Source organism: Urocitellus parryii, chromosome 7, assembly GCF_045843805.1.
Source record: "Urocitellus parryii isolate mUroPar1 chromosome 7, mUroPar1.hap1, whole genome shotgun sequence".
Lineage (NCBI taxonomy): Eukaryota > Metazoa > Chordata > Mammalia > Rodentia > Sciuridae > Urocitellus > Urocitellus parryii.
Genome location: NC_135537.1, coordinates 90,687,632 through 90,710,458, shown reverse-complemented (window position 1 = coordinate 90,710,458; position 22,827 = coordinate 90,687,632). Strand labels below are relative to the sequence as shown.

Below are 22,827 nucleotides of genomic sequence, written 5' to 3'. Positions count from 1 at the left end.
CAGTTAAAATTACACTAAAAATATCATTTTGTACTAATTACAAAAATTTGCCAAACTCATACCTCCAATAATCATGTTATTTCAACAATCAACATGCTGTAGTTCATTAAAACATTCATCAAAATTCAATGATTTAGGACAACAGTCATCTAATGGTTAATGGGTGCCACACCCTACCGGAATATCTGACCATCCCAAACCTCAAGACCCACTTTCCAGTGGCAAGGACTGACTCATATGCCAATGGCCACAGTGCAGGGTGCTCACCAGTGCTGAGTTGGGGGGAATGCTCCCAGCTTCTCACTGCAGCTCTGAAAGTGCGAAGATCTGACAGGAGACCAGGAGGTAATGGGTAAATACTTATGAGGTACAAGAGTCTGAAATCTCACAAAATATTTAAAGAAAAGCAGTGATTAAAAATAGATAAAGCATGACAAACAAGTATGAATGGGCTCCTTTCCTTTAAAACTCAAGAACATGGAATTAATTTTAAGTACTTTGAGAGAATGGAAGTGGTAACTCAAGGTTGATTTAAAATGCATTTATTTGATTTCCCAGTTATGGGAAAAATTATGGGAACATTCCCACATTTTACTGTACTACTTGTTAACTACTAAAATACTCTACTCACTTATGCATTGAACTTTTAAATTTTTATTTATAGTCAGACACAATATCTTTAATTCAGATATTTATTTTTTTCTAATGTGGTGCAGATGATCTAACCCAGGGTCTCATACATGCAAGGTGTATGCTCTACCGCTGAGTCAAGACCCCAACCCTGGACTTTAATATTTTTACATAATTAAGTTTCAGAAAACTCTTCATGTATTTGGGATATAAATCTTTAATCATGCTTAATACATTGCCAGGCATAGTGATGCACACCTGTAATCCCAGCATCTCAGGAGAATAAAGCAGTAGGATTGCACGTACAAAGCCAGCCTCAGCAAAAGTGATACACTAAGCAACTCGGTGAGACCCTGTCTCTAAATAAAATACGAAAATAGGGCTGAGGATGTGGCTCAGAGGTCAAATGTCAAGGAATTCAATTCCTGGCATATCCCCAACACCCATCTCCAAAAGAAAAGTAAAAAAAAAAAAAAAAAAAAAAAAATTCAACTAAAAAAAACATAAAAATAATTCCAAATCTAACTTGCTATGTGTATTTATTACTTAGAGCACTGCCATCTGTATTCATTAAAATATAGGCTAAAATGCTATAAAACAAGACCAAAAATACAATGACTAAAAATAAATAAATAGATAGATAGATAGATAGTAAATTTACCTTTACAGAGAGTACAGGGGCATGCAAATGGTTCAGGGGAGGTAGCCAGCTCATCTCTGCAAGGTCATCCAATGCCAGGTCATCCAGTGGGCTCTTTATAGCTTTTCTTGTGGCACTTCTCTTGTCCCTAGCTCACCAACACTTCATGGGTAGGAAAGTGGATGGGTAAAAGAGTATGACAGACAAACAGCTTTTGTAATACAAATGTGTTTTAAGAGTAGCATCACACATCACCTTCACTCTCACCTCACTGCCCAAACTTAGAAACTGGTTTAGTGACTTTATCTAGCAATAAGAAACCTGAGATATAGTTCCTTTTTATATAGAGACTATATACCTAGCTAAATATCAGAGTTGCAAGTATGTCTTCTTCCCAGTATACAAAAGACATCTCCTTTCTCAAGAGTTAATTGAAAGTTCCATTCAATTACTGGAATTTGTTCAAAGTCTAGGAGCTCTGGATGATGACAACCCACTTCAACAGGTATCATGTGGCTTCTTCCCTATCAGTGACCTATAACTAACAGATAACTAATCTTTGCTATATATTATCACCATCATGCCTAATATACAATGGTCAAATACAATTGTTTATTCTGAAAAGAATTCCAAACACCTATTTTATCAATAATGAAATTCTGTTGGAAAAGAACTGCAAAGAACCCATGCTCCAAAATAAAATGTTTTTTGATTAAATTAAAGTTCTGTTCCCTGAAAGAAATTTTTTTATCCATTTGATGGTGGGAGCCCTATCTTGGCCTCTGGAAGATTTTTTCTTTTCCAATATTTTTTCTGTCCATATATGAAGTGGACACAGAAGAGAATGTGCTTCAACAGGGAAGCAAAGATCTAATTGTATACTTCCTGCTGGTGTATATTTGGGAGTAAGAGTTACTCAACTACTTAAGTGTCAAGCAACATCAAAACACCACAGGTTTTTGCAAGTCAAACTTTTTTGATTTTGGACAACAAAATACTCTCCAAAACCAAATATATTTGTTTTCTGTCAGTGCCACAAGAAAGTAATCACAACTAAATATTTTGTTTGTCATGGATATTAAACTTGTCAACTCTTTTTTTTTTCTGACACCAGTGGAAGATCTAACCCTCTCTCTCTTGATTTACAACTAAGTTCCTTGAAGTCATCTGATTCATACCAAGAGGATTTTTCACCCCAATGACATCAACGACTTGAGATGATCCTGATTACCTGAGTGATTTCAGACTCAGTCATTTACTTGCTTTGCTTTGGCCAGTAAAATATAAACAAATGTAATGTCACTTCCAAGAAGCTGGTTCTGCCATTTCTTTTTTCCTCTGTCACAAAAATGGCAATCTGCCCCCCCACACACACACATGGCAATATTTCTTCAGCTTAAATCTTGGGTGTGACAGAGGACATAGAAGAGAGCCACAGCTAACATATCATGGTTAAAAAAATAAGCATTTATTTTATAGGGAATTAAGACTATATTTCAAACTGTAGCTTTTATTTAATTCAACTGACGGGTTCAGGTAAAAAAGCAAATACTTAATTTGATTCTTGCCTGGGCTAGCTTCCAGAGTTGAGCCAAGAAAATCTAGCAGGAGGCTTTTTTTTTCTTTTTAGTGTTTACATTTTTTGTATTGGTTGTTCACAACATTACAAAGCTCTTGACATATCATATTTCATACATTAGATTGAAGTGGGTTATCAACTCCCAATTTTTACCCCAAATGCAGATTGCAGAATCACATCGGTTACACATCCACAGTTTTACATAATGCCCTATTAGTAACTGTTGTATTCTGCTACCTTTCCTATCCCCTACTATCCCCCCTCCCCTCCCCCTAGCAGGAGGTTTTTGAGAATGAGTAGTTTAATCATCACTGTTTGGCACACAGGATCAATTTTTTCCAACCACCTCAACGCTCCACCTGACAGTTCAGACCACAAACAATGGAGAAAAAGAATATCCAATAGTTATAAACTATAGACACACTTTGAACTCTAAATACAAACTAACTTGCTTGTTCTTTGATGCCCTCTTGTAGTAACTGCTAAAGAAACAAGCAATATTCACTATATTAGCAATCTGATTCTAACTACTTCCCTGGAGGTATAGATAGGATAGAGAAATTGATGCCATATAAATATTATCAGAGGTGGCATTTTCACCAAATATTGTACCACTGTATAATTGAGAGTCACTGAATTTTTTTTAGCTTATAATGCTTTTATAAAGTATTTCATCCAATGATTTAGCATGTATCATGCATTTTAACTTTATTATTATAAAATACCCCACATCAGGTACTCAATTTTGGTATTTTATAGAATAATGGTTAAATATTTTTAATGAAGTGATACCAAAATACATTGGCTCAAAGAAGAAAAAAAAATGTATTCTTTTTCATGAAACAACATGGAGCTACACAGGTGGCTGCTGGGAGAGCAAGCAATACTGGTTTTCTCCACAAGGTTTTCTGGAGCTGGTACCCTCATGACAGGAATTCCACATAAGTTCAAGGCAGTTGCCATTACAGTCAGTGGAAGGGAAAAGAAGACGGACACAAAAAAATCAAGGACAAGGACCTTTACAAAGACAATTCAGAAGTTGCATATTTCACTGCTCTTCATATATAACTGGCCTAAACCTAACCACACCGCCAATACTAACATTAGAAGATGATATAATCTGATTGTCTAACCGATAGCCATGCTGCCACAGGGCATCTCATTCTAGAAATAAAGGAGGAGGAAGTGGATAATGGAGAAGTATTAGCTGTCTCTAATTAGAATTAGCCATACCCTCATACAATCCTTCCTCAATAGTCATCAGAAAGCTTCTTTTTAAAAACATTTTTCGGATTATGACACCTCTGTTGAAAATCCTCCTATTCACTTCATGTAAAAAACAAAGTCCTCACCATGGCTTACAAGTCTTCCCAATTCTGTTCCTCCCATTCTCTCTCTAACCTCATCCCTAATAAAAATCGCCCTCAACTTAAATTGGTTACATCTCAAAACAATTATAATATAAAATAAAATTCAGGTATATGTTTATTATACCTGTCCTACCAAACATCACAGCTTAGCAGCATGAAACAATTTAGAGTACCAGTCATTTATCTTCATGGTGGATTTATGATCTGGGATCTTCAGTTCCCTGCTATTGTTCAGCATGAAAAAAGAAGATCCTGCAAGCATGATGGCACTTGCCTGTAATCTCAGCTCCTTACAAAGCTGAGGCAGGAGGACTGTAAGTTGCAGGTCAAATTGTGTAGTTTTGCAAGAGCCTGTCTCAAAATAAAAAAAGAGTTGGAAATGTAGCTCAGTGATAGCTAACCACTGGATCTAATTTCTTTTACAAACAAATATTATGCTGCATATAACTAGTGTAACAAAAGATTAAATTCAAAATCTGAAATACTGTCCTACTGAATATATATTGCTTTCAAGATAAAAAAAAATCCTTGAATCAAACCATCATAAATGTAGCCATTTTAAATGTGGAGCTACCAATTCTCTTCCCATGAAATAGAACCAAATAGATTAAATATAAATAAATAAATATATATATATATATATATATATATATATATGCTATAAGACAAATAAAAGATAGAATAATATATTTGCAACTGTAAATGATGAAAATTTTTAAATAAAATAAAAGGCTAAGCATCATGGGGAAATTTTGATTAAACTGACTCTGTTGAAATTATGGACTTGTTTTTTCAACAAAGGACAATATGAAGTTAAAAGACATAAAACACCAGAAGCATTTCTTTGAACCATCTAAAAAAGACAAAGGACTAATATTCAGTTTATGCAAAGTACTCTTACAAAAACAGGAAATATAACTGACAATTTGATAAACACCAGAAAGTAGAATGATTTTTCCATGGGCTGGGCCTGTAGCTTATTGGTAGAGCTTATGTGTAAGGCACTGGGTTCAATTATCAGCAACACACATAAGTAAATAAAATAAAGTTCCATGGAAAACTAAAAATGAATATATTAAAAAAATGAGCATTACAAGAAAATTCAATATGCCCAATTAAATTTGAAATTCAGATAGACACTGAATTTTGTTCAAGCATAAGTAGATCCCCTATATTGCATGACACCTTTAAAAATAATATTTGTTATTTATCTGAAATTCACATTTATAATAGCAAAAATATAAAAATAGAGGTATTTTTATTTCATAAATTTGGCAAGTGTAGGTAAAATCCACACAGCTAACAAGCGAATAAAGAGAAGTTCAGCTTTACCAGCAATGAAAGAATGCAAATTAAACAGAAGATGACATTTTACCTATTAGCAAAGACTAGAAAACAAAGCTTTTATTGAAAAGTGTACAATGCTCGATTTTTTTCCAATTAATTAAAAAAGACAGCCTACCACCTCACCTATGATCCTTTTTAAAATCAGTTAACTAGGCAATAAATGCTCAACTAGTCACTGGATATGCAAAGAGACACATTTGAAATCCATTACTTTATATCATAAATATCACAGAAATAAACAAATAACCACATTTGGGACAACAACAATTTTTTCCTTATAAAATACAGGTGCTAATTAAGTATAATTTTGTGAAGTTTAACTCTTAAGAATAAAACCCCTGAATACCGAAAAACAATAGCTGTTTTGTATATATCAATTTTAATGTTGGGTTAAGATTAATGTAATTGGTGATCCTCATAGGTTAATAAATTTGGCTGGTAAACAAAAATAAGAGAATTTACATTTTTTTCAAGAGATTTCATGTAAAATAATTTTATCAAAATCACAATTATAGCTTCATTACTAAATAATACCTATCTGGAAGTCACAAGGTATGACACAAAAACTGAGGTTAAGAAAAAAAGTACAGGCTTTATATAAAATAAATGCCCACTATTTTAAAAATTATTCTGAAATTATTACATATGTAAATATAGTACTTTAAAATAAAATTTGAATATAACAAAGAAATTATATGAAAAACTCTCTTTGGCTTCCCTTCCTTCCAAGATAATAAGTGCCCCACTTTATCTTAAATCTATACAGGAAAAAAAATTAAATGAAATTACAATATATCAATTTTAAAAAATGTTTTATTAAAATTCCAGCAGTCATAAATGGTAACATTTTATTTAATTCTGAAAAATAAATATATTATAAATATTAAACAACTGAATGAATTTATATACATAGTGCTATGATATAATAATTGTTGTAGTGTGATTCAAAGATCCTAAAATGACTCAGCATATCTTATCAAATAAAAGACATGATATAATCATCAAACCTTCTAAAATGTTAACAGGAATAATTGCTAGTTAACTTTCCTTCCAAAAATATTCTATTTTACATATATCTCTAATAAAAAACAAAAACTTTCAGTTCCATAATTCATCATCTGTGAAGGTTAATCTTGGCAAATACATGATCAACCAGAATAATAGACCTAACTAAAAGTAACACAATCTTCACCATAATTTTTACAATACTTCTACCAAAAACAAAAAATCCATTTCACTATATAAATGATTCTTGAAGCAGCCTGAGTCCCAAATATGAAATAATCCTGATTTTGGTAGATAATAATTTGTTACCTTTTTTTTGAAAGTTCAAAAGTAAAACCAGAACTCTATTATCACAATAGCTAACATGAATATGTGTAACATAAATGTAGAGAATAAAGAGTACCTATTCAACTTCAAGAAAGAAAAAGATTATTCTTCTGCTCTTGCCCCAAGATGGAAAAAACTCAACTACAATTGTAGTTTTAAATTTGCCATGACCAATCAATCTTGAAGGTAGACTTTTTATTCAGTGAAGAAAATCAACCAATGACCAACTTCCTGAATTTAGTAATGTCCTCAAAGTCAGTCAGTCTCTAAAATTTCAAGCTTAAAGTTAACCAATCCTTAAATTGTCTAACTTTTGAAAATCACCCAAACTTAAAACTCCATGCTTTTTCAAACTCCACATAAGAACATTTTTCACCTTCTGGGAGAACAGTGATCTCAAAAAGCAGAGTTCTCTGTTGCTTAGAAAGTATGCAATTCAGCTTTATTTCAGCAATATTTAATGGTGATCTCCTCACTCATTATTCTAATAAATGAGTATTTAGATATTAGTATTTTTCCTCACTGAAGTAATACAAATATTTGTTACAATAATGCAACATAATGTCAAGTTTGGAATCTTCATCATTTATAAAAAAGTGCATTTTTTCATGTCCAACATACATGCACACTAGCAAAAGTCAGACTCCTTCTCTCCCTTCCTCCAAAATCCACAATATCATATTATCAACGGTCCAAATCCAGCCAATGAATGTACTATATAAAATATTTTAATATTCAACCACTAAAATTTATACAAAGAATTGAATAATATCAAAAATCTTTTAAATACAGCTTAACTATTTAAATTTATATATTTTTTAACCTAGTAATATGATTATCCAGCTTGTTTCTGTAAAACCTGACAATCCAAATTCAAAATCCTATCTTGGATTTAATTGGCAAAGTAACAAACTCCTAAATTCCCCAATTAGGAAATAAAATAACTATCACCAGTTCCTATCACCTCACAAAAATGACATGCTCATTTAGCATAGAATAAACTCCAAATGTTTCACAAAGAAAATAAAAACTGTATTACTATAATTTACTCTGTTGTTAAGTCAAGTAAGTTTGAGGTTTAGGTTACAATGGAAAGAAACAGCCTCAAACATGATGTAAACAATGACTACCCAATTTATTTCACTTGTCTATATGATCAAGTTAGAAAATGAGATAAATGGGAGGCTTAACCTTGCATAAACCTATCTGTATCAGAATGGCAACATAAATCCCACCATGCTGGACACCTGCCTTAACTATGCTCAAAAAACAGCTGAGAGCTACCACTTGGACTATTTTTTGATTAAGTGGTCTCAAAAAATATATTCTAAATAGCAAAAAGAGCTACCTTATGATAAAAAAAACTCAGTGAACTTTCAGAGGTTCAACTTTGAGCAGTATTACAAACATTCAATTTACCAACCAATTCAAGTGGCAAATTAACCTACGTGTCAAACGAAATATTTAGTCATGTAATCATAGATTTCGTGAATTTATACAAAATTTGACAATTTTGTTTTTTGAAGAATTATAATTTAAGAAGCAACACAGCTCAATGCAAACAGTAAAAATTACATTATGAGTGGCTGAGGTTGTGGCTTGCATAGAGCATTCACTGAGGACATGTGGGGGGCCCTGGGTTCAATCCTCAGCACAACATAAAAATAAAATAAAGTTATTGTGTCCTACAACTGAAACAAAATATTTTTAAATTACATTATGAGTTTGGTGATCTTGAATATAGAGTGTAATATCTCTAAATCAACTTTCTTATCTATAAAGTGGGAACAATTACTCAATTCAAGGGTTTTTAGGAAGATTAAATGGGATTAAAATAATTGGTGACTTTAAAAGGATCCCAGGCATTAATACCTACCTCCAAATCTTAGTCTTCCTCATCACTAACTTGCCCCAACAATATGGAAAGTCCTTTGACCTATGTCTGTTTCCTTATTAAATCAAATAATGAAGATAATGTATTGCTATGTATTTTACGGGGGTTATATGACAATGGCATATGAAAACTAACGTTAAAAGGGTCATTGAAATATATAGTCAAGTAACTCTAAGACAGCTAATTGTATATACATAAAAATAAACAAAATTTATTCTAGCAAACCTGTTACAATGCAGGACTGTATAATGCCCAAATTAAATTAATTTTATAAGAAAAATTTCATAGTTTAAAAAACACAAAAGCTCTAGATCAATGCCAACCAAAAATATTTAAAGTTATTGTCACTAGTTTCAAGAATTATTTTCTGTGCAATTAATGAACCAAATTATCCCAGCTATACAACAAACTAAAAGCAGCAAAACAAAACCTTTTGTTCCAGTTCAGGAATTTGCCACTTAAAACTACCACCTCCATTGGGGAAAGCAGAAAGTATAAAGAGGAAAGGAGAGAGACAGCCAAGAGAAAGACAGATTAAAAATAGAAAGAGAACACAGGAAGAGAAGATTTGGGGGAAAAAGAAGAGGAGGAGAGTAGAGCAGAGCAGAACACAACAGAATAATGGTTTTGATATTGAATGTCCACCAAAGGTTCATGTACTAAAGGTTGGTTGCCAGCCTGTGGCCTTATTGGGAGGTGCTGGAAAAAAGCCTAGTGGAAGAAAGTCTGTTCATTGTAGCATGCCCTTAAAAGTTTTATTGGCATCCCAACCCCTTCTTCCACTCCTTCTCTCTCACTCTCTGCTTCCCAGCCACTATGCACTCCCCATCATGATGTACTGTGCCACCACAGACCCAAAGCAATGGGCCAAGCAATCATGGACTGACCCACACCAAAATACTAGGCCAAAATAAATCTTTTCTAATTTTAATCTCAGATATGTTGTCCCTGTTATAGAGACATAACACAGGAAGAAAGAGTGATGTGAGCAGAGTGGAAAGGACAGCAGAGGAAAGAAGGGAAGTAATAAATGAAGTGATAGGAGAGATTTATACAATTTCTCAACATCAGCAGCATTGAGCTTTTACAACTTTTTTTTGTTAGGAGGTGGTCAGATGAATGGTAGAATGCTTCTGGCATAAACCCACTATATATCCCACACACAGTTATGACAACCAACATTGCAAAATATCACCAGAGTGGGTTGAAGCAGACAAAATTATCATTTTATTAGTCTAAATTCATAGTATCAAATTCTAATATTTATCTCTCTACAGATTAGTGGTTCAGAATGGAACTTGACACTAGCAGCTTTGAAACAAAAGAACCAAATGAAAAAATGCTGCCTGTGGGATGGAAACAAAGAGAACTATAGTTATAGTAGGTAGCTATGGATAAGCTATGCATTCCATCAACAGGAAAGGGATAACTTTTGCTTATGATTATGCTTTTGGGGTGACAATTTGGTTTATCTGTCACTAAATCTTAGTCTCACCCACACTTAACAATTATTAGTCATTAGTTTTTATGTAAAAAAATCTAAGAAACTATGAATCACAATTCATAATTTAAGTTTACAGAAATTATTTAATTTATTATTACATTTACAGTGTTAAAAATACAAAAAATAGTACTTAGTTAGCACTCCTAATCTCTATGAGCAAAAAGGTAATATACAAAAACAAGGGTAACTAAAAGAAGTAGCATTTTATGAATTATATTTAAATGCCTGATATGTTCATCACTGGCTATGTACATTGTTTTCTACAAGAAAAAATGTCCATATAATTATATTTGCACTCTTGCAATGAAGGATCTTTAAAATTAGCTTGTATAGGAAACTGAGGGCAGGTAGTTATCTTATAACTTATCCTTAGTGATTTGGGTCCTGGCAGGATCTCACAGGAAGCCTGGACATAAGGATTCTCAGTATCTGAACGCACTCTACATCCCAGACTTCACATTTCCACTTGAAGGACTGAGGAGAAAGGATTAGAAATCTAAATCCCTTCACCAGAAATGTTTAAAAGGCATGTCCATTTGCATGTTCCCCTGGCTCACAGGCTCTCTCAGCCTCTGTGGGGAAAAGTGATGACCCTGACCTGCTGGGTGAAGCATGGCCTTCCCAAACCTTGGTGTCTCTCCCCGAACAGCGGGCTCCCGCTCTGAAAAGCATGAATGCCTTCACCATGTCCAGCAGCTCCCCTGATCTTCCAAGATTCAAATGCCCACAGCAAACACGGCAACAGGAGTGCCAGCGGCCGGGAGCCAAAAGAAAACTAGGAAAGTGCAAGAATCTGTAAAAACTCAGTTTTCCTGCAGCAGGCACATCATGGTGGAGTGAAGACCTGCTGAGTTCATACCTGAGTTCAGGAGGTCAGGCAAGCTGGCCCAGGCGCTCTCCTCTGGCTCTGCCTTTACAGCAGGATAGAGGTGGTTCATCCTCGGAGCCCCTCCCTGTACTTGGCTCCATGCTCCCATCACTGGCCCCTGCGCACAGATGGCGTTACTATCCCCATGCTCATGGGCTTCCAGGACATCGACACCCCTGTCAGAACAGCTCTAACAGGAGCTTTGCTCAAAGTCTGTGCGTGGGCTTGTGGAATTCAACAGATAGGGAAAGAGACTACCAGAAACACAGAAAACTAACTGTTGCCCTAGGGTTAGGGCAGGACACCAGGGTTCCAATATTTTCCACATGAAAATAATTTTTAACTTTTTTTCGAAACATACTAATCACCTTTATGGAAATTCAACTGTTGTTCTTCAAGAAATTCTAAAAGAAAAATAATCAATTCTCAATAATATAACAATAAAAACACAAGGTAAAGTGACAAAACATTGTAATTTTGAAAATTCAAGAATGTAGTGATGATTTTGAAGTTCATATTTTCTTATATATTAGTGAAAAATTCACTGATAAAGTTGCAATTGTTGCTTTCCTTTCAAATAAATGTTTAAAAGATTATCAATTTTTAAAATATAATCAGCAAATGAATTATAAACCAATTTAAAATTAAGGAATGTTTTCTTTTCCAATTTTGCTTTGTTTTTAACATCCCATTTGGCCTCTTCTGCTACTCTTTCAGTAAATGAGTTCCTCTAATTCACAAATATTTAAAAATATAACTCTATAGAAACAAAGCAGCATTAGGAGCTATGGTACTTCAAGCAAAACTAAATACAGTGCTTCAAATGTCACTAAAAATCAGTGTTTATTTTTACTCAATCGTAAGTTTTATTAACAAAATTAAAGTTGTAGCTTCTTACACATGGTTAGAGAAAATATGTGCATTAAAGCACATTGTTCCCTTGTCCCCTTGATAGACAGACATTAAACACAGAATCCAGAATTCTATGAAGATTTAGCACCTCCTATGGGTAGCAGCTCTTTCAAATTTAAGAGGACAAAAGTGTATTAATGACATTTAGTAAAAAATAAACGAGCCTTCAGCACACATCAATTACTGTTGAATTCAGAACATGATAAACATTGTTGAGCAGAAATCAAGATAGGAAACACACCTGTAAAGACTTATTTTCAAAATGGAAAAGATGATGCTGTGGAACTATATATTTGCTAAATTTCCTTCATTATTCTGTTTTTGCTTTTTTTCCACCATATTTTTCCATTCAGACCATGTCTAGATTTCAGTGATTCTCAAAATTTGAGATTTTGATAAAACAAACAAACAGCAATAACGCAGCACTTCAAGATAGCAAATTGTCACATTCCCTTTTAAAACCAAAAAAGTGTCCTAAGTAATTTTCCCTTATATTTGCTTGACATATTTCTTCCTTCTGTCTATTAAAATATTTAATTAATTCATTTATTGTTGAAACTAGCATTAATATTTCTAACCAACCAAGAAAAACAGTCAGCAAATAAATTTTTAAAGAAAAAAAAACTTCAAAAGGAAAAAAAGAAAAAAAATTAACAGGAGCTTTTACATATTAGTGGGGTGAGAAGTGGTGAATGATGGGTGGGCAGTCTGAAACCTTTAGGGCTTTAGCTTTGTACTATGTCACTTTCAACAGTTACTGCTGAAGCTTTAAGTGCTTTGCAACTTCTAATTACATCCTAGGGAAATGTTAAGCTCAGCAATAAAACAATTGTGATGATTTTTTTTGCCTGGTGAGGAGAGTGGGTAATCTTTTGATTGTGATGTTTTTACAGTTTTCTGCTGGGGGTACATAAAATGAACTTTATTTACAGTACTTTGATTTGAAAGATTTTTTTTGTCTGCTTTAAACTGTTTCCATATCATATTAAAAGCAAATATATAGCATTCCATTACATGTGACTTAGTTTTTTTTTTTAATAAATCACCCTTGTTACATGTAACTAGACTCTCCAGAATATAACAGTGGAAAAGTAATATTAGAAAATGTTTTGTTAACTCAAATTACAGATTAAAAAAAAAAAGCTTAAGAGCTGATGTTTTCTAAATGCTTATTTATTCCAGAAGCTTTAAGATAACCCATTAGCAAGTACCATTCTTGCAAATTTTCTCCTATATAACTTACCAGTGCTTATTTCATAAAACAAGCAGATATATGTAAATAATTACTAGCAATAGGTTACAATTACTGGTTAAAAATAACTTTGGCATATGGGCCTTGTTGCCCATTTTAATTTTCGTTTTTTTAATTTGAGCCCTGGAAGTGGAATAAAATTTGACTATTTAAAATTTTAGCCAAAAAATAAATGTTTAAATGTGTATTTGTACTGACAACAAATAACTGCTAATTCTCAGCCATCTTTTTGATTGAAAGAAGAGTGGTAGGAATGTTGTGAATGTTAGCAGACTTTTCTGCTTATGTCAGAAAAATCTATGTATGAATCCTATCAGTATTGTTTGCTAGTCTGAAAAAAATATCAAATCCAGGCATTAGTTCTTTCTAACTTTGAAAAACAATGAGAAATTGCATTAGGTTCTGTGGGAAACATTTTCCTTCAAAACATTCTTCACTAATAATGGATTTGAAAGAAATGTCTTATTTTTTCAATGACTGAAATCAGAAAAATTGGCTTGAGGGTCTCTTTATTGTGAGAAAATTTAAAAGATTGTGAAATAAGCAACAAAAGGAGAGTAGTCTTAATTATGCAACTTCTGTTAATATTAAGTATTGTTCTCTGTTTTAAGTCAATTTGAGCAAGTAATTTTGTGTGCATACTAGACATGCTTCAGTACCCATGAAATGCTCAGGATGAATGTCTACTAGATTTTAGGATGCGACTTTCAGAGTCACTTTGGAATTCTCAAGTATTCCTAAATATGTTTTTTTTTTTTTTTTTAGAAAAGCTCCAACATTTTGAGTCCTGGGCTTGTTAAATGACACACATGCTGTATGTAGCAACAATAGAACCTACTGACTATTCAATTCAGGTAAACCAATCGACTCTTGGCCTTTGGTAATGATTTTTAAATACAGGTGTAGAAAACAACAAAGAATAAGTTGGGCTCTTAGGTAAAAAAAAGAGCATTTACAAATTTTCCCTTGAATGCAGAAGTTGTTTTTATTTCGTGATTCTGCTAGCAAACATGATGGTTAAAACGGTTTATTTATATGTATTTGAGAAATAAAATGAAATGAAATTCCATTTTATAATTTTTCTATCCTGTTTAAATGATGTATCTAATAGTTTGGACTTTGGGAGGTTTTATGTTTTATCAGAATTGTCAGGTATGAGTCCCTCAGTATTTTTATAAAATTCTGTCTTAAAAGAAATCTGATTTAGCTCTTGAGACCCATTGTCACAAAGATTTCCAATACTAGTTATATTATTTTATTTTTAAATTACAATTGCCAGTGCCTTGAAGAAAAGGTTTCTTAGAAAACATGGTATTGGGTGGTAACTTTTACACAACATCGGAGCACAGCCTGGAAATTATTTTGAAAGATAAATGGAAAAGCTAAACATTCTAAATTTAACACAAATACACTTATTTTTGATACAGAAGAGAAAAACAAATTTTTCAAAGAAATTGCCAAAAACAAACTATGCAGATTACACAAGGAGGGGGCTGCCTAACATATGTCAACAATAGATGTGAAGTTTATATTTTCATCTTTTTATTAAAATTCCAGAGGGCTGGTGAAAAAGTTTGATCAAACTTCTTCTTTAAGTCAATTGTATAGAATTTTAAACTTATTATATAATTAACGTGAATGTGAAAATGTGTATGTCTTAATAAACTCACTTTGAAAGAAAAACAAATCCCCTCAAGTTCCCATTTTGACTCCCTGAAATAGAATCCTTGAGTCTGTCACATACCCTACAAACTTATTTTTATTTCTTTATGTTTAAATCACAACCCAGCCTGGGATCTTCTTGCAATACTTCTCTCTGTAGACTTAATGTGGAACCAAAATGTAAAGCAAAAATGTGATTTGAATTGCAAATTTCCAAACTAAGTATCACAAGCTTAGTATCAAATGGTAGATTTGGAGTTAAGATATAATAACCTCATAAATGGCATATTTACTATCATCGTTATTATTCAAAATTGATTTGAAAACTTGTGTTAATACAGAAGAAAAAAAATATGAATGAAAATAAGGAATGTTTCCTTTTCCAGTAAATGAGTTACTTTCAGTACTAGAAAACCATGGGCAATCTACATTATTTTCAGATGCTATAATACCTAGGATGCCCAAGAAACAATATTAAAACACGTTTTTAAATAATAGAATTAGGTGAAATGGAAAAATGTAAAATAATTATACAAGTATCAATGGACTTTCTCTGTACTAGCTGCAACTTTGTTGAATAGCCAAAGGACTGTATATGTCACAGCGACTCATAATAGCTAAACTTTCTTATCAACATCACAAGAAAGCTGAGGGTTATTGTTGAAGAAAACTCCTACAAGGGTCTGTCACATTCTCACATGTCTTGCTAGATATGATAAATATGCAAGAACCTGATCTTTTCCTACCCATCATTTTATCAGGGTTGTTTTTAAAGTGAGAAACCTTGAGAGATGGGTTAATTTTTACTTCTGAAGAAATTAACTCATCTTGCTCACTGTATGTGACAAAATAATGGGATTTCAAGCCCAGTGCACTTTTCCTATAATGCAGCCCAGTGTTTATCCAGGCATATATCTGTACCCATTAACATCACCACTGCAGGAATGGAGATTTAGGAAACTGATCCAAATGTGCTGATATCTTGATTGCTGCTTTTTCTGTACAGAACTGTGCTGGTGCTCCACCATGTTCTTGAATCCCCCAAACTGTGAGCTAAATAAACTTCTTTTCTTCATAAGTAGCCTGCCTCCAGTATTTCATTATGGTGCCAAAATGTTGACTAATCACTCAAAGTATATAGAAGAAGCATGGATATATATAATCTTCTTACCAAGTAGGGAAGAGGTAATGGCCAATAATAAAGTCGAACATTCGAATGATAAACAGATATAAATGGAAAACCAATTTTTATTCTTTTATATTTTTGGTAAAAAACAAAATTTATGACTAAGTCTCCCACTGAAAGGCAAGCTCTGAAATGACTGAGAGGCACCAACCCAGCATCCAGCTTTAGAACCAGATGTGTTGACAGAGGGGGCACAGAGAATGTATGGACAGTGTTTCCTATAGAGCCTGGAACCCAAGTCTGTGCAGGGTTGAGGGGTGTTGCTGGACAGGCAGTTCAGAGGGCAGGATCTTCATCACACATAGAGAGACTCTGAGACCTTAGGGGTATATAGAGGGTTGAGGAGGGGTGAGGGTGTATTTAGGAAGTGGAACAAATCTGGCTGGTCTCTGAAGCTACTGAAGCCTTCAGTGTCTGGCTGTTCACCAAGGGCTTGCATTCCCTCAGTGCACTCAGCCCATGGCATCCACAACCAGACCTCCTTTCTGCCACAGCCCTGGGATCCATAACATGTAAGCTCACTGCTCAGGTACATTGGGCATGAGAGAACTCCATGTGCAGGCCAGAGATAAGCAGGGGGCCATTCTGGAAGGATGGCCCTCAACAAACATTTGCTTTAGTAGAAACCCACGTGTACACCTACCATGCAGCATGGGGTGCCTTTATCCTGGAAAAGAATCAGGATGTTCTTGATTCAAGAACCAAGGAGGCCAGCCCCCAAGACACCTGGACCACAGGTTCACCACTGCTGCTAGTTGGAAACCTGGGTCTTGTCTGAGCATTCCTGCTGACCAGGGCCCAGGGTATGGCTGGCCCATAGATGACCACCTGGCCATCCTGGTTCAGAAGACCAGTCAGCCACAGCGATTGTACATAGCCTCTCCCACAATCAACTTCAAACACAGGCTGGGCTTGTGCTCTGCCACTTCCTCCAGGAAGGAATGAGGGGGTCAGGATTTGAAGAAGTCATACAGAAAAATGAGGGAGTCAGGCTTTGAAAAGACATATCAAAAAGTGAGGCCAGCTTCCAGTGACCTTGGCAGTAGGCCAACAAGGACATCATGGAAGTGGGGCTTGTGGTCCAACACGGGGGTGTAGCCCATGTACAGGGTAAAAGCCACCACGAAGAACTGCACATTGGGACTCAGCAGCTGTGCCAACTTCCCACAGAACTGCATCTGCAAGAGCAGTGCCAAGAACAGCACACAGTACATCCTGGTGGAGGAGTGTCCACAGAAGGAGGAGAGCCTGGCCTCAGTGACATTGGCAGGGCTCCTCCTGCACATCCTCTCCAGCTGCACATATACCAAACAGTGGACCCATCTCCAGTCTGCGCAGAGAGCTGATCATATAGTTGGCCAGGTCTGTCAAAGACTGGCTCATGGCCACCCCAAACAGGAAGGTGTCCACCACCTTGTAGAGGACAGCCATGTCATTATAGAAGAGGAAGCAGGAGTAGAGACAGTAGGTTCACACAAAGAAGGCTTCCTCTGTGGAGAGCAGGATGATGGTGGCTGTGATGGTCATGAGTCCATGGTTAATGGTGTATGGGTGATAAGGGTATCAGATGGAGTCATCTCTGCAGTAGAACCTTCACTTTTATGGGGTGTTCACCAGGGTCAGGATGGTTCAGGATAGAGTCCTTCTGCTCCATGTCACTGCCAGGCCTTTCCTGAAAACCCCAGCACACATCTCAGGGCCACAGGGTCACAGAACGCTTTTAATAATAGGAAAAACAAAAACAAAACTGTAAAAAGTGACATTTAATAAACAATTAGAATATGCATATTGTAAAATTCTTGACATAATAATGCCTCAGTAAGTGAACATGTATGACATGTTACTGGATAAAAACATAGTTTGATAATTTTTTTTCTGTTTTAACACATTTCAATGCAAATTAAATTAGAATCTCAGTTTATGGTGTTCTAAATAAAAAAATTTGTTATATGTCTGTATATGGACCATTTGGCTCATCCAGGAGCAACTGTTAAGTGATAAAGCAAGCTGCATGAAAATGTGCCACATAATACTATTTTATAATTCAAACACCATTTGTTTTGTCTATATTAATATAAATGTAAATATATATCTTTGGAGGTGAAGGAAAATTTTGTAGGGAAACTGAGGCAATGATTATTTTTATCTGTATACATCTTGGTATGGTTTGACAATAGAGTACACTCTAATAGTACATCTGGTACTGCCTCATCCTAGACTTGCCTCAGAGCATGTGTATCCCCATAGACTGACTGATGCTGATTCCTCAAGCATTATGATCAACTGAGCTCTCCAGCACCCAAATGTCTTGGTGCCTCTCTTATCCACTCTGTAAGTTGGCTTTCCATCACTGTCACCAAAATACACAACAAACTACCTAGAGGAGAAAAACCTTGTTTCAGCTCAGAGTTTCAGTAGATCAGTCAAATCTAGGCTGACTCCATTGATCTGGGCCTGAGGTGAGGCAGTATATCATAGTGGAAGGTAAAGGAATGCTTCTCAACTCATGGCCCCTGGGAGAGAGGGGGAGAGGAACAGAGAGAGGGAGCTTCACTGGCTAGGGATAAATTAGAAACATAAAAGTTCACACATAATGACCTGTTTACATCCTACTCACCTATAATCAGGTGACTAATTAATCCAATTATTAACCCACCAAATGAATTAATCCCCTGATTAGGTTACAGCTCTCATGATATACTCAATTTCACCTCTGAATAATTCTATATTATCTCACACAACCCAGCTAGTGGCAGGATGGATCAAGGCTTACCCTAGGTAAGGACTCCCACACAGGTGGAATAGGCTGATAAGGACAGAGCATGAGTTCCATCGGAGGTAAGCCAGTGGTGGAATGAAATAGAGCTTGCAGTACAGTGGGGCATATCAGGCCCTCTGCAGGGGTCTACAGGTGGCCAGATGGACTTCGCTTACCCTTGCCCAGGCTCCCATGCAGCTGGCCTTTGCTTATAATGCAGGAGCCTGAGCTCCTGAAGGTGTTTCCTATGGGCAGAGGCGGACATGGGTCTGACCTGAGCACTGGTGTGGGTTGGCCAGTGGTGGGATGGAGCCAGGCCTAACGTGGGCCAGGCTCCAACACCCGTCAGCAAGGCTGACCTGAGCTGAGGCTGAACTCTGTTGGGTATCATTCCATAAGGGAGTCAGTGCAGGGTGGAGCCTGAGCTCTGTGGAGGGAAGATGGACACAATCAGGCCTGTGTGGGTTGTTGATCCCGGGCTCCTAGGGTATATAGACCTTTATGTCTTGTGAAAATGTCACAGGAAGGTGGGGCAGCCTCCATCTCCTGGGACCCTTGGAAACAACTGTTAGGACAAAGCAGTTGCCAAGGCAGTGACCTCATTCACTTCCCTGAAGGAAGTGACCTCACCTCACTTCCTTGGTGATAGAACTCTCTGAACTTGGGATCCAGGAGGTGAGGCAACCAGAGGCAGTTCCAGTCCCAATGGGCTCACTTGTTTGTCTGTATCAAGGCCAGAGTCATTATTTCTTGGCACCTAGTGATGTGTGGATAGCGAAATGCCTTGAATGGTCTGAACAGGGGCGTTTCCTGAGAAAGAAGTGTTGGCCCATTGCTAGCTCCTGACAACTACACAGAGATGGCCAAGGAGAACAGAGCTGAGACAGGACAGGCCACTGCTGGGGAACATATATTCACCCAACAGTCAGAGGACAGAGTGGATAGATGCAGACCAAATACAGGGGTGGTTTGTGTGTCTTAGTGGTTGTGTGTTTCAATTTGTCATTTTGTCTCATGTTCTGAGAACATAAAGGAAAAACGGGTTTTTTTGTGTTTTTTTTTTTTTGTTGGTTTGAAATGGACTGTTAACTAGTGAGTCTTTCTATGTCAGTGGATCCCACTGGCTTTGTGGTTAAAGAGAGCAGAGAGAAGAATGCAGCCGTGAATGTGTCCTGTCTTGTGGAAATCTTTGCAGGACTCCTCATGGCCAATTTATGAATGGACTGCTGCTTGCCTTGCAGATGGGCAACACCTACCAAGATCCTAAGTTCCTGTATTCTTCCTGAATTTGGGCCACTCTCTGAAGGGGTTCGTGGTTTTGTGTCCAATATGTGTACCACCATCAAGCTCGGTGACATGGCCATGGCTGGATTGCTGAAGGGAATGCCAAGCATCTCAGAAAAGTCAAAAAGTAGCATGACTGGTAAGGATCTCTCCAGAGAATCCCTGCTTGGATAGATAGCATAATTAGGAGCTGTCAGTGCCAGAGTTCAATTAAAGAAAAGTTTTCTCCAGGCTTCTTTCCTTCCTATTGTTCTGTTCCCCTGAATGTCAGGGAGCTATTTGCCTTTGGACACTCCTTTGGGAATCCTCAAGAAAACAGTTTCAAATGGAAATGAAGAGGCCTAATCTGTGCCTTTTAGGTAAAGTGCTTTGTAAAAGCTGTCTGAATCAGACCCATGGCCCTGTGTGTGGCTGTGAATTACATTCTCAGCACCCCCGGAAACTCAAGAAAAATCCCACGTGTCCATCCAAATCTAAAAGGATGAAAAAGAAGTGTAATATTGGATGAAGTCTCTTGCCTTCCTCTGGTCAGGCTCCTGACCTCTATGAAGTAAGAACAGGGATCCTCTGGGTCAAATGAGTTGTTGCAAGCCCTCCAGTAAGTAGCACACAGGTGTTTGGGTTTTTTCATGAGTCCAGTATGCATAAAGCATCTACCCCTGGCAGGAAGGAGGCCTCTAATTGGAGAAGCAGAGCAGTATTCACTACAGGCCCATTTTATCTATCCTGTTTCTCAGGAAGGATAGATAAAATGGCCACCATGACATTTGGCATATGATGGGCATGAGAGCTTACTTTGCACACCATCTTAGACTGCTCCCCCTATGGAAACCCCAGCCAGAATGTTATGATGATTGTCTGTATGGAAGAAGAGGAGGGCCATGTGGGAGTGTTTTTATTAGAATAGTGGTCTTTTGTATGGTGGTTGGAAAAGATGACTGGGTCCACCTCAGCTTGAACTCTGGTGTGATGCCATTAGAGACTGAGTTCTGGAACTGATCTCAGAGAACTCTAGCCATGAATTGTGTTGGGATTTTACAAGGCCAGGCATTAGAGGAGTCTTTGGAAACTGAGATGTAGGCCGAGGGTGGCTTTCTCCACAGCAGTGGGAATCTCAGCCTGGATTTCACATGATGTGGCTGTTAAAGCCTTTTCAGCTATAGTTGAGAGCCAAAACTCACATGAACATCATATTTTAGACCCCAATGGGCCTGGATTCCTGTGACCTTCCGCCACTCCATGAAAAGCCTTGCCTGCATGCGATCTCCAGAACTTTTACTCACAGGAGATTCCTCAACACTGAATGGCTCCTGAATGAATCAAAACTCACAGTGCCAACTTCTTCATTCTTGAAATATGGCTAGGCCAATACCATGAAGTTTTTGAGAATCCCATGACCAGAAATCCCTGGAGAACCTTTAGATCTCCTGTTGCTCATCATGACTGAACCAGCCAGTGCCATTTTTGACTGAGTGGAACTCCTGACCATGGTGAAGAACAGAGATGCCAGTGAGTAGGAGTCAGCAGGGAAGTGGGCCTGGAGCAATGGAGTGCAGGTGTGTGACCAACGTCTGTGGTGGGCCCCTGTGCTTCTGTGATTGGCTTCCAAATGACATGTGACTGACAAGATGCACCCAGCAGACCCTAAAATATAAAGACATGTTGTTGTGGGGAGAGGATTTGGTGCGATGCACAGAATCAAGTTGCTACGCTCAAGTGGGAAAGGTATATGGGGTAGCAGTCCAGTTTGTGTTTTTTCCTTCAGACCCTGACTCACCCCACGTGACAGAGCTCCCTCCAGCACTGTGTCCCGGTTGACCTTTATGTATTTCAAAAACAAACACCAATTTTCCAGGGAAGCTGCAAGAAATGCCATTAAAACTGGAGGGTGAGCCAAAGGCTTCACAATCCACCCAGGGAGACATTCATACCCCAATGGCCACGGTTACCTACAAAGAGAGGATTCAGCTCCGCTGCCTCCTGTTCCTATTGGAAAATATGAAACCATGTCCTCCTTGAGACCAAGCTTCCATGCTCTCACTGCAATGGAAGCTAAAGCACAAAGCTATATTTCTAGCGCACAAATGGCAGAGGCAGATAGTCAAGAAGTCATTAGGCCAGCAAAGTTCCATGTTTGTGGAATGTTTACCCTGTCCCCTACTTTTGGGATCTCTTCTGCCACACCCAAGTTTGTGAGCTCCTCAGAATTTCCAATTCCAGATATGTATTCACAGATTTTTTTCCTCTTCTCCTGTCAGTGTGTCTTATTTGGGGTGATAGTAATGTCAAGGCATTGTGGTGGATGACAGTGGAAGATTATTATGTGGCACGTGTTCGCATATATATTAGACTCATTTTCCGTTTTGCCATCTGAAATATGGAATCTCTGACACTAACCCATAACCTACTAGACTCTGACTACTTATCGTAACATCGATAAAAATAATCCTAAAGGAATAGAAGTAGTTGCATTTGATAGGAGGCACGGTGTATACTTGGACTTGCTTTTGCTTCATAATACATACATAGTATACAACCTCTCACACATTTTTCTCTTTTTATTTCTCCATGAATTTTTAAAATTAACAAATATGTAACTTCCTGACTCC

The 22,827-nt window shown here is 36.8% G+C and overlaps 1 protein-coding gene and 1 pseudogene across 1 annotated transcript in view; one reads left to right on the top strand and one right to left on the bottom strand.

The window, feature by feature from the left end:
* Window positions 1-22,827, top strand: part of LOC113178273 (protein-tyrosine kinase 2-beta-like) — a 102,503-nt gene that overhangs the window by 35,835 nt on the left and 43,841 nt on the right. The window contains exons 2-3 of the mRNA XM_077800873.1: window positions 14,094-14,182; window positions 20,176-20,357. The gene's annotated coding sequence lies outside the window, so the exon portion shown is untranslated. The remainder of the gene's footprint in view (window positions 1-14,093; window positions 14,183-20,175; window positions 20,358-22,827) is intronic.
* Window positions 17,184-17,703, bottom strand: LOC144256035 (phospholipid phosphatase 2 pseudogene; annotated as a pseudogene).